The sequence below is a fragment of the Peromyscus eremicus genome, chromosome 14 (assembly GCF_949786415.1).
Source record: "Peromyscus eremicus chromosome 14, PerEre_H2_v1, whole genome shotgun sequence".
Classification (NCBI taxonomy): domain Eukaryota; kingdom Metazoa; phylum Chordata; class Mammalia; order Rodentia; family Cricetidae; genus Peromyscus; species Peromyscus eremicus.
Window position 1 is genome coordinate 82,937,224 of NC_081430.1, and position 12,961 is coordinate 82,950,184.

Genomic DNA, 12,961 nt, shown 5'->3' on the forward strand with positions numbered 1-12,961 from the left:
CCCCATTCTTCTCTGCTCTTAATACATCCCAGGCACGGTCCTTGGCTTGCCTATTCCTACCAGATACAAGAACTAAGATCAACTTTTAGACACTAAAGAGCCTGCTCTTGTTCAGGTCAAAGGCTCATCCAATTTAGTCAATATCATATCCAATTTAATTCTCTTCCTCTCCCCTCTGCTTCCCCACCAATAAGCTGCAGGCCTATAGTGGGGAGAGGGGGTGGAGTCTGTTCTTCAGATTCTCCTTCTACACTACGGCTCTGCTGGGTCAATGTGCTGCAGGGGGTGTCAGAGAAAGAGTAGCGAGGCCTTATTTAGCAGGTGCCCAAGCACTGGCCATGTCTTTTATATGGGCTGGGGGCGGGGGAGGGGGTTGGGACTTCCACCCTGAACTGTTATAGCAAAGGAGTCTCTAACCAATCTCCTGAAGACCCTGCATCCCTTGCCCCCAACAGACATTCCAGCACTTGCCAGGCCAAGCAGTGGTAAGGAGGCCACTTACTTCCCTACCATGTAGACCACCCTAGCCTCACAGTCACAATTCTCCATCAGGAACTGGATGAGAGTCTCTTCATATACGTGCTTGCTCAGTTCCTAAAGATGTTGGGACCTCCCAAGAACCTTTTTGCTGTGCCTTGGCACATGGGGGTATCTGTAACGACCAGTGACTGTCCAGGTACCAGAGGAAGGACAGCTGGGGGGAGTCATAACAGGCTCCTCTTCTGGCAGGTGATGCCCCCCTTCACTCAGCTTGCATTAGGGGTGTCCTCAGGGAGACCTCAGCCCTGTCTACTAAGGTAGCCAGTGTGTTCTCTCCCCGGTGACTAACTGCATCCTTTTCTCTGTAGACAAGAACCAAGGCAGTTTGTAAAAACCTGTTCTACCTACAGGTATTCTGCACTTCTCTTCAGAATGTCCTGTTGTTCCAGGCTATGCCATTTCAGTGGACATTCTGTGTGTGTGTGTGTGTGTGTGTGTGTGTGTGTGTGTGTGTGTGTGTGTGTGTCTGTGTGTACATGTCCATGCGGGGGTGCACATATGTACAGTGGCCAGAGGTCACCCTTGGGTGTCATTCCTCAGGGGCCATCCCTATTGAGTTTTTTGGTTTGTTTGTTTGTTTGTTTGTTTTGAGACAAAACCTCTCACTGGCCTAGGCTTGCTTACTGATTGGCTAGGATGGTTGTCCTGCAAGTCCCAGAGATCCATCTGTCTTGGTCTTCCCAGTACTGGGATTAACAAGCACATGCTACTGCTGTGGGATGTCTTTCTGTATGCTGTGAATATGTGTTGCTCTGATTGGTTGATAAATAAAGCTGCATTGGCCTATGGCAGGGCAGGATGGAGCCAGGCGGGAAAATCCAAGGGAGATAGTGAAAGGAGAAAGGAGAGGCAGGGGAGACGCCATCCCGCCGTCCAGGGAGCAGGATGTAATGGCACACAGGTAAAGCCATGGAACACGTGGCAACATACAGATTAACAGAAATGGGCTGAGTTTAGTTATAAGAGCTAGCTAGCAAGAAGCTTGAGCCATAGGCCATGGCCATACAGTTCGTAATTAATATAAGCCTCTGTATGTTTATTTGGGTCTGAGCAGTGCGGGACTGGGCAGGACACAGGAGAACTTCCAGCTACATGCTACCATGCCTGGATTTTTTCCTTTGTTTGTTTGTTTGTTTTTAAAGCTGGGTTCTGAGGACCTAACTGGGGTCCTCAGGTTTTCAGGCAAGCACTTTATTAACTGAGCCATTTCCCCAGCTCAGCATCAGCAGATGTGCTAAAACCACAGGAAGAGTCCTGTTCAACAATCTATAAAATTGTCGTCTTATTTCCCCAGCTACTGTATCTCTAAATGAGCTGATCTGTTGTCCACTGTCTCCCCAGAATGTAGAACAGGGTTAGAATCTGGCGGGCAGTCAAGAAATACACCTCCATGGTGGCTTGGGATGATTGACAGAATGCCCTGCCAACCAGGGAGGACTGGTATCGCTAACCCTATTTGAAGAGAGGAAAAACTTGAGCTCTGGGTGATGGCTCATGCTTGCTGTCCATGGGGATGAGTGCCCCCTCCGTCCCCAGGATGCTCAGCTCTATCCCTTCACCGTGACATAAGCCTCGGCCCGTGCCGACTCTCCCTGGCTAGAACGGATGCCCATCTCTGCAGTCTAGGCCTCCCCCTTCTACCTGTCCAGTGCCTTCAGGGGCCCTCCTCTGCATCCCCCGGTGCTCACCTCACATCTCCAAGTCCTTCTCAAGGCCAGAAACCTTGGCGTCATCTTGTCCCTGAGCTATATTTTCCTCCCGTGTGTCCAAGTCATTATTACTGCTCCGTCTCCCCAGCCTGAATTTCTGGAAGTCTGCTGCCCATTCAGCCTCTCACTCCTCGCCTCAGCCAAAAGCCTCAGCAGACATGCTTCCCTCACCACCCGACGCCCCTCCCACTCCTCAGTGAGTACAAGTGGTCCTTGGAAATCCCCACCCTGTTCTCCCGGGGCCCACAGCCCCAATAATCTACGCCAAGCTTGGCATCTGCTGCCCATCTGAACTCCACCCTCCTGTCCCACCTCCGTTGCCTTCCACGTGCCTCTTCGCCCCCCCATCCTCCCCACCCCCCCACCCTCCACTCCACCCCACCTCCGTAACTGTTGGGACCTGATGACATAACTTTCCCAAATCCCTTCTCCCGTTAGCACTGGAGTCCTGGAGTTTTACTTCGTTTGGCTGTTTCAAGCTGTCAACATTTGTGACACTTGGTGTGGCCCAGGACCTGGGTTAATCGTGCTGTGTAGATGACTCACGCAGCCAACCTATAGGGCATCGTGACAGTGAAGTCCACAAATGTAAAGAAGAGCACTGAGGCTGGGGACAGCTACCAGCTGCCCAAGACCACAAGGCCACACAGCTTGTTGACAAGCAGCAGATAAAAGGTTCAAATCTGGCTCACCTAAGCTCAAGCTTTTAAGGCCCCATCCTCCTGCCTCCATCCAGAGCTCCCGTCACAACTAAGCAGGACCCTCCCAACTACCCCGCCCCCACTGTTGTGACCACTAAAGGACCTCCAGTGCATAGTTTCAAGTGCCTCCCCGATGCCTGCCAGCTACAATTTAATTCCCTAAAGAACTGGGGGTGACCAGAATATTCTGCTGCCCTGAACCCTGTCTGCCCAGTTAGAGAAGGGGTTAACTGTTCCCAGCATGGCCCCTGACTCACTATGTGTCACTTCCCTGTCACTGATGAGGCAGGAGAATGCTGCTAAGCCTGCTCACGCATCTGTGGAACCTATGGCAGGAAAGCCTCTCTGGAGAGCCCTGAAGAGTTACTTCTAAAGGGTCAACATTGGTCAGGACCCTGCCCCACCGAGGGGATGGCGGTCTGCTGGACATACAGGGCAACCTAATTGCTTTCCCGTGTCTTGCTGGAATGGTGCTGGCAGCCAGAGAGCCACCAGAACCTGAACTAATTTGGTAAATAAGGACCAAAAACAAGGACCGCATTTCTGCTTCTTTGCTGAGACCCAGACTCGCCACAGAATTCCAAAGATTTTTCTTCCTTGGAAGTCACTGGACCTCCAGCCCTGAATTCCTCTCCCCAGGAGAGCCTGTTCCCCTGCTCAGAACAAATAACATATTTCCTGGTTAATTGGAAGTCAGGAAGGCTTGAAGAAGGGTGGTTGGGTCCCCAGCCTTCTAGAGAGGTCAACTCATGGGCTCAGTGTCCTTCTACAGACACCGGGCAGCTGGGACTCCTGCCTGGCACAGCCTCCATCTCAAATTTTGAAGATGGAGGTGGCAGGGGATGGCCTGGTGTCTCTTCTTATTGATGCCTTTTTTGCCCAGAGAGGTAGGTTGTCAGGGCCACTCTGACTCGTACATCACAGCCTGGCATCCCTACAAACTCACAACCACTGGGCCTGATCTGCCAATGCCTGCCCCTCCCAGGGAGTATGGTATGCTGGCTTAGTGGTGGCAGCCATGGTGCCCATGCAGAGGTCAAGCAATCTGGCCTAACGTAGAATGTTCTGGAAGGGGTGCCTTCCGTGAATGGAGCTCAGTTCAGGGCTCCCCTTGGCTCTTATTTTCTCCTCTGGAAAGGGAGATAATGATGCCCTTTCCTGCTAGTCCCTCCTTCAGGGCAAATTATGCTCTGTCACTGGGAAGGGACTGATTACTGCTGTGCCCCAGCACGTGTTAATACCATAAATGCACTCGCACTTAAAAAATGCCTGACTCTGTGCTAAATGCCTCACGTTCATTTCCTCATTCGATGTTCACAATAATTCTGTGAAGGAAGTGTTACGTTTCACCGTGTAGTCGGTGAGGTGAAGACGTGGGGAGGTAAAAATGACGTATCCACAGTCACAGCTATAAGCAGCTACGTAGTGACTCCCTCCTGGCTTATCTGGCCACAGGCACTAAATCCACACCAGGTTCCAAGGGCAGGGAGACCGCCTCCGGCCACGATTCTCTGGGAGATAGCAGCCCTCCCCATCTGGGGTACAGTAAGGATACTGATGGCCCCAGAACCTCTGTCAGTCCCAAGCAAGGTCCCCTGTCAGGCTCGTTGATCAACTAGGACACTTTGTGTCCAAGCAGACCAAAGCCATCGTGGTGAGTTTCAGAGACCCTGATTCCACCCACCAAGGAGAAAGAAGGAGGTCACAATCAGCTTCCTTTGAGGAGCTTGCTGCCGCTGTCGACGGCCGAGGCTCATCTTGCCCTCAGCTTTTCTCTTTGGGGCGAGGACAGGAGAGTTACAATTGTGCAGCTACCAGGCAGGCATTGGGATCTCCAGCTCACAAACCCAGAAGGGTAAAGTGTCTTGTTCAAGGTCGTACACCCTAGGAGTCCAGCCAGGATTCATCTACAAAGTCTGAATGGCCCCAAAGTCCATAATTTTTCCACTGTAGCACACTGCTCTCGACCCAGGGTATCGTGCAAAGATGTGAAATGGGCCGCTCTTCAAAATAACTGACTCTGTTCTGTTCCCTTCATCCCCAGGCTCTGGCATAAGGGTGAACTGGTCTGAAGTCTCTGCATTTAGTACCAAAGTCAAGATGTCATTTCCTACTTACGTGCACATTTTCCTTCAGTCTCTAATTAGAGCAGAGTCTTCTAGAACTCCTGGGATCTGGAGCATAACAATGTCCTCCTCCTCTTTCTTAGTGTTTTTGCTGTTGTTGTTATTGTTGTTTGTTTGTTTGTTTGTTGTTTGAGATAGGGTCTCACTGTGTACCCCTGGTTGGCCTAGAACTCACCGTATAAACCAGGCTGGCCTCGAAATTACAGAGCTCTACCTGCCTCTGCCTCTTGAGTGCTGGGATTAAACCGGCTCACCACCATACCCTGCTGAAGTACTATTTCTTGGGCAGAGGCTCCAACGCCCTGAATCACAGGGGCATCTGGAGGCCTCCTTTCATCCATCCCAAGAGACCACGGGGATTTGCGTGCTCCCCTAGGGTGAGGCGAGAGCCGGAATACAAGAGTCTCAATCTCCAGGGAGAAAATAAGGACTAGTGGAGGGGGACGGACCTATGCAGGCTTCTGAGGTGGCTGTGGAGGAATCTGAGGACAAGACTGACAGGGAGCAGCTGTCCTTGGCTGTCATTAAGGCCTCCCAGCCTATTCCCATCTTGGCCTCCTGCTGGGACAGTGACACCCTGAGGGGTGAGGCTAGTCAGAACAGAGAAAAGGGACCGAGATGGTTCTTTCTCTGTGGAGGCTGCCAGGAGCCTTGTCAGACATTCTATCCTCTAGCACAAGGAAGAGGATGCTGCCTGCTCCCACGAGGTCAGCCACAGGTCAAGAGTGGGGACATTCGTGATGTTTGCTCTGTCTCTAGGGACTCAAGGCCTTAGGGACCAACCTGGATCCTGAAAGTCCCCAGGAAAGACCACAGACACCGGGCTGTTGTGGGGAAGGGAGAGGTACAGCCAGGGTCCACTGGCCCAGCCAGTCCCCATGACTCATCCCCCGTTTCTGTCCACTCTGGTCTGAGCGCCTTGGCCAAGGGGCCTTGAGGAGGTTGTAACACAGGCTGGCCTCTTGCCCATCTGGGCTCAGCAGACAAAAATTAAAGATCTCACCCCTCAGGAACTCACACAGACAGCAGAGGCATGCTCAGTGTGCTGCCTCAGAGACCAGACTTCAGGCCAGCTAATGCTAGTTGCCAAGGAAGAGGGAAAAGCCTTTGGCTCCACCCCCTCCTCTGCACCCCCCCCCCCAAGTCCAACATTGAAGCCCTGAGGGCTGCTCATTCCCTTCTCACTCCCCTTAATGTCTCAATCTGAAGGTGGCAGTGCCAAGCAGTATTTCCTCAGGTTCCCCCTCCCCAGTCCTCCCCACCTCTGCCTGAAGACAATACTCTGTGTCTTCCAAGAGAAACAGACTTGTAATTAACTCTCCATACATTTCTGGACGCATAGTTCAGATTATGTCACCCCTCCTTGCTCAACAACCCTCAGTGGCTCCCCACTACTTCATTAATCAAGCCCAAACCTTTTACTGGGACTGGCCCATAAGCTTGTCTCATAGCAGACCCTTCTCTTCTATTTATGCTGGAACTCCTCCCCCGTCCCCCACCCCCACCCCCCGCTCTTATCCAAATACCTTAGCACACGTAATTTCCTTCACCTGGAATGTTCTGCTCTTGATCTCAAAGGCCACCTCTTCCAAACATTTCCTAGATTGCTCCTTCCATCTGGAAAGCTCGCTGCCTCCACCAAGCATCCACGGCTCTCAGAGTTCTTCATTAAGCCCTGTGCGTTCCAGTCCACGGCTGCTGGCACCGGAGGAGAGGAAGAACATGGAGCTAACCTCCACATAATCATTTACCAGCTTCACAGCATGAGCTAAGCGACTCTTTGAGCCAGCTTCCTCCCCAATAAACCAGAGACTAAATGGATGTCTCTCTATACACAGCTCCTAGAAAAGGCCGCTATGTATTGCCAGTGACACAACAGCCCAGACCACAAGTGACTGAACCAGGTATGAGCTGCCACCCTGAAAGCAGTGTCTTCATGATTGATTGGCGACCTAAGACTTCTATGGTCTGATTCAAATACAGACATCGTGGGATGGGATGGATCATATATTCTCTCCGAGAATTTGACTTCGGCGTCAAGGCTCTGAAATACAGCAGGCCAGTCTCTGTTCTCTAGAGGTTACATTCCAGCAGCGGTCATATAGCCAGAGAACCATAAAACCAGAGAAGTATAATGACTGGCTAGTCACTAACACAGAGGAGGCTGGAGCTTGGGTCTCCAGGCTTGGGCTTGGTCTAGATTAGTTGGCTCGTGCTGTAGGCGCTACAGGTACACAGCCCTGAGCTGATGCTCTGAAGATGACTAAAGACCCCCACACCCCGTGCCAACCATGCAGAACACTTGGGCGGCTTGGAAGCAAAGGGCTCTTTGGTTCCAGGTAGTTCAGGCCAAAGTCAGATGGTTCCAGGAAGCAAACATCCTTGGTCTGATCCTGCATCTGCCTCTAATGGGACTCCCTGACCTGCCCCTCCCCCGACTCCCTGGGACTCAGCTTTTTCTATAGATAAACAAATTCAAATCTCTGTCAACACTAAAATTTATATTTGAGGAGTAGACAGACAAGGACTACGAAGCCAAGAACTGTAGGATTCAGAGAACGTGCCTGCAGGAGCGAACTTCCTTAGGGGACCAAGCAGCCAAGGCTGTTAACTTACAGTTCAGGAAACTGAGGCCCGAAAGAGGGAGACAAGCTTGTCCAAGGTCCCATGACTGATTCTGGCAGCACCCAGCCCTTGAATTAGGGTCTCCTGACTCCCAAGCCTTTCAGCTCTTTCTCTGTCAACTCCCAGGGAAAGCTGGGAGCGATTTGACCGTCTGGGCACGGGAGGCCAGGAGTCGCCGAGCACGTTAAGAGTGGGGCCTCAGGGCCTGGGAATCTCTCTGCTGGGGAGTACATGTGCCAAAGCTGCTGGAGGAGAAGAGGGGTGAAGGGCCAGAGAGGACACCGGAGATAAGCTGTCAGCATCCCACTCTTCAAGAGACAGGGAAGGGTCTGTGGTGACAGAGGAGAAACAGCCCCATTTCTGGCTCTCCGTGGAGAGCTTGCTCCCTGACACTGTCCACTCTTGTCTTGCTGCTGAAAACTTCTGCCTACGGCCGCATCTCCTGAAGTGCAGTAGTTCCCTCAGGCACGCTGAGATGTCCCTATACACCTGCTTCTGTCTGAAGCTCCACCCATTCGACTAGGCTCACAATGCTCTCCCTCTCACTCCACAGAGTTTTTGAGGACCAGGCACCATGCCAGGCACTGGGGACAGACAGCTAGGGCAGCTTCACCCTCAGCGTAAGTGTTAGTTTGCATATGAACTCTCCCCATAGGCTCATGGGCTGGACACCTGGTCCCCAGCGGGTAGTGCTATTTGGGAAGGTTGTGGAAACTTTAGGAGGTGGTTAGCTGGAGGTAGGTTCCTAGAAGCACGCCTCTGAAGATTATATCTATTGCCCCTGGTCCCTCCCCACTCCATCCCTTTCTCTTGGCTTCCCACCTACCATGAGGCGATGAACCTCTTCTGTCCTATGTTCCAGCCGCTACGGTGATCTGCTTAAGTGCATGGGACCAAGTGGCCCTGACAGAACCATCTGAAACTGTGAACCAAATAAACCTTCGCTCCTTTGCAGTTTTTCCCTTGGGTGCTTTAGTCACAATGACATACAGTGAGCATGCCAACCGGGGAATTAACACACTCTTCCAGGTTTCCTGAAAACTGCTAACCATCCACGGTTGGGGTTGATGAGGGAGTGTTTCTGGTAAGCTCGGGTCAATGAATAGAGGTCTTAACTCTAGCACTCTCCTGCTGTGGAATATTTAACTACGTAAAGATGCGTTATATTTGTTTAGGCTACGGAATATTACTTTAACTGTGTAAAAGTGTGTTACATTTGTTTCTGCTGCCTTTGTTAATGATGTAAAGATGTGTTGCATTTGTTTTACCTTGCCTGCCTAAGGCACCTGATTGGTCTAATAAAAAGCTGAACGGCCAATAGCTAGACAGGAGAGGGATGGGTGGGGCTGGCAGGCAGAGAGAATAAGTAGGAGGAGAAATCTAGGCTCAGGAGAAGGAGGAAGAAGAAGGAGGAGGGAACAAGGGAGAAAGAGAGGGACACACCCTGGCCAGAAGCCAGACAGTCACCAGCCAGACAGGAGAAGAGTGAAAGTCAGATATACAGAAGGAAAGAAAGGTAAGAAGCCCCAGGCAAACGGAGATGAAGAGAAACAAGTTAAGTTATAAGAGCATAAGATAAGGCCCGAGCATTCGTAACTGATAATAAGTCTCTGTGTCATGATTTGGGAGCTGGTTGGTGGCCCAAAAGAAAGTCCTGCTGTAGTCTCCTTTCAGAAAAAGGGACCTTAAATAAATCTAAAAAAAAAAAAAAGGACTGGAGAGATGGCTCAGAGGTTAAGAGCACTGACTGCTCGTCCAGAGGTCCTGAGTTCAATTCCCAGCAACCACATGGTGGCTCACAACCATCCGTAATGAGATCTGGTGCCCTCTTCTGGTCTGCAGGGATACGTGCAGACAGAGCACTGTATACATACATAATAAATAAATAAATCTTAGCCGGACGGTGGTGGCACACGCCTTAATTCCCAGCACTCGGGAGGCAGAGCCAGGCGGATCTCTGTGAGTTCGAGGCAAGCCTGGGTGGGCTACCAAGTGAGTTCCAGGAAAGGCGCAAAGCTACACAGAGAAACCCTGTCTCGAAAAACAAAAACAAAAACAAAATAATAATAATAATAATAAAAATAAATAAATAAATCTTAAAAAAAAAAAAGGAAAGAAAAAGGGACCTGTTCCCCATCCCAGTCACCAGCCATCCATGGAGTGTGCAGATGGTTAATCCGGGCTCTTACACCTCTGGACGTCTCCAGTAAATAGTAAGGAGTCGGTGCTGGTGGGAAAAAAGCTGGGTGTCCTTAATCTCCAGCAACGCACTCAGAGTCATCCTAATAAACATCAGTGGACACAAAGCCAGGGAGCTTGCCATACTCAAAGCAAGCCTGATCCTGCCTCCAACCAGCCTGCCCCACGGAGGGCTCCCCAGGTTTACAGAAACAGGGAGAGCTACCAGTGCTGTGGGGTGGCCTGGCCTCTGGCTCCTGCAGTGGTGACCCAACACCCAGACTGTGTCCCTTTCTTCTTCAGCCTGTTCCCAGATACTCTCCCTTGGAAACCCAGTCTAAATTCACATCCTGCATCCTGGACCCCATCCAGGATCCTGGACACTGATTCTGCATCTTTGAACCCACATCCTGCATCCGTGGACCCACATCCTGCACACTTCTGCACTTGGCCCCTTTTGGGGACTCAATCTCAGGCTCCTGTGCCCAAGCAAGTCTCACTCTTGCTTGGCTGCAGGTCCCTCTGCAATCTCACTTGCTCCTGCTGACACTGTGCCACGCCTTTGGCGGTGTGCACATTCTGCAGCTTCCCTCACCGCCTCACTCCAAAGACAGATAAGTCTGACAGCCCATGGGCAGCACAGCTAGTACCCCAAGCTACTGTTTCTTGAGCATCCCTTCAGTGGGCGTGCTGAAGAATAAGGTTGAGGATAATCCCTACCCCCCTAATCCTCCTCCCCACCCCCACCCCCGTGCTTTCAGAGTAAAAGAGAAGCAACGATTGCTTAGTACATGAGTTCAAGGATAGAGCGCTCACCCGCGGCTGAGAACATTGGGTGACTGGCCAGGGAAGACTCTGGAGAAGTCTCTAAGCTGGGCTGGGAGGTCTTGGCCAGGAGAAGGAAAAGAAGGAGGATGAGGAGGAAGCATCCAGTGACCACCAGAGCCAGGCTAGTGAAAATCAGCACCACGCCCTACCACACTCTGTTTCTATTATTTTCATTTGGCTAGATGGGCTGGCAGCAGGCCTGAGGGTCCTCCTGTCTCCTCTCCCACACTGGGATTGCCAGCACGTACCACCACACCTAGCTTTTGAACATGGGTGCTGGGGATCAAACTTGGGAACTTAGGCTGTGAAGCAAACATTTTACCCACTGAGCCATCCTCCCAGATCCATCATTTCCTTTTTCAGTAGGGTTCCTGGTTAGCAAATTGCTGCCACGGTTTAGTGATACTCAGATGGCACTTGACATGGATAGTCTGAAGGGATGTGAGGCCCTTGGTAATGCAGTTAGAGGATGTGTAGCTGTCAGGTACCTATCCCCCACAGCAAGGGATGGATGGAGAGCACCGAGATCTGTGCTCATGCTTGAGATGGGGTGGACCAGCATAAGACTTCTGACAATTAGGGAGCAGGAAAAGCATTTTTCTTGGATTTTTCACATGACACAGAACTGAAGGAATAAATGATAAAATTGGATGCTAAAAATAAGATATGAACTGAACAAGATAAATTGAAAGTCAATAGAGATAAGTGAAAAGCCTTGCATCTTGGTCCAAGGAGGTCAGTAATTAAGTGAAGAGTGGGAGATGTTTGCTTTGATAGTCAGTCATGTGAAATGACGTGAAACTGGTGGAGGGGAGAGGGGGGTCATGGTGGGGGTTACAGAGACTGTTGAAAGGGGAAAGCCTAGTTAACCAGTGGTTTAAAAATAAGCTAGCAGCTGGGTATGGTGGCACACGCCTTTAATCCCAGGAGTCCAGAGACAGAAGCAGGCAGATCTCTGTGAGTTTGAGGCCAGCCTGGTCTACAGAGCGAGTTCCAGGACAGCCAAGGCTACATAGAGAAACTCTGTCTCGAAAAACCAATAAATAAATAAATAAATGAATGAATGAATGAATGAATGAATGAATGAATAAATAAATAAATAAATAAATAAATAAATAAATAAATAAGAAGAAATAAATAAAACGAGGACACCTTCTAATGGATCTAGTACTTCTTTTATTGCCTTCAGGCCTCAGAACACAGAGAGTGACAGTGTTCTCCAAACTATCCAGATGCAATGGAAGTTTTATACTACTATACTATAATAATGGCATATTATAAGAGACATGTCCAAGGGGAGGTGGCCAAGTGGAGATAAATACAACCCAGAGGAAGGACTGAGAGGCCAGAAAAGAAAACTGTTTGTGAGCAGATTCTGACTATACACAAGTGTTTGTAGACTCTTGGGCAAGAGGAACGCCCTTGTTCTGGGTTTTACATTAGTCAGAACAGGTTGACAACTAAGGCCAAGTGTGGTGGCGCATGCCTTTACTTCCAGCACTCAGGAGGCGGGGGAAGGTGCATCTTTGAGAATTTGAGGCTAGCCTAGTCTACATAGCGAGTCCCAAGCCAGCCAGAGTTATAGTGAGACCTGTCTAAAAACAAACAACAAAATAAAATAAAACACAACAAAAAACAAAGAGCCAGGCAGATCTTTGTGAGTTCGAGGCCAGCCTGGTCTACAGAGCGAGATCCAGGACAGCCACCAAAACTACACAGAGAAACTCTGTCTCAAAAAAAAAAAAAAAAAAAAAAGCCGGGCGGTGGTGGCGCATGCCTTTAATCCCAGCACTCGGGAGGCAGAGCCAGGCGGATCTCTGTGAGTTCGAGGCCAGCCTAGTCTACAGAGTGAGTTCCAGGAAAGGCGCAAAGCTACACAGAGAAACCCTGTCTCGAAAAACCAAAAAAAAAAAAAAAGAAAGAAAGAAAGAAAGAAAAAGAAAAAGAAAAAGAAAACACAACAAAAACCGAACCAGGGCTAGGTGTGCAGCTTAGTGGCAGAACCCTGTCTAGCATGCTTGAGGCCAGGGTTCAATCCCCAGCCTTACAAGTTTGTTCTTGCTCTTGTTCATATGAGCCTCAGGGACCTGGATCCTCCCATTTACAGAGTTCCAATATTTTACAGGTCCTTCCTCTGTAAGTGGAAAGGTGGAGCCTCAGCAGAACCTTACAATGAAAAAAGACTTCAGGAGCCGTGGAACCAGCAGCCTTCCCCCACCAGCCACCCCACAATGCTCCTGGTGGACAGGCTGTT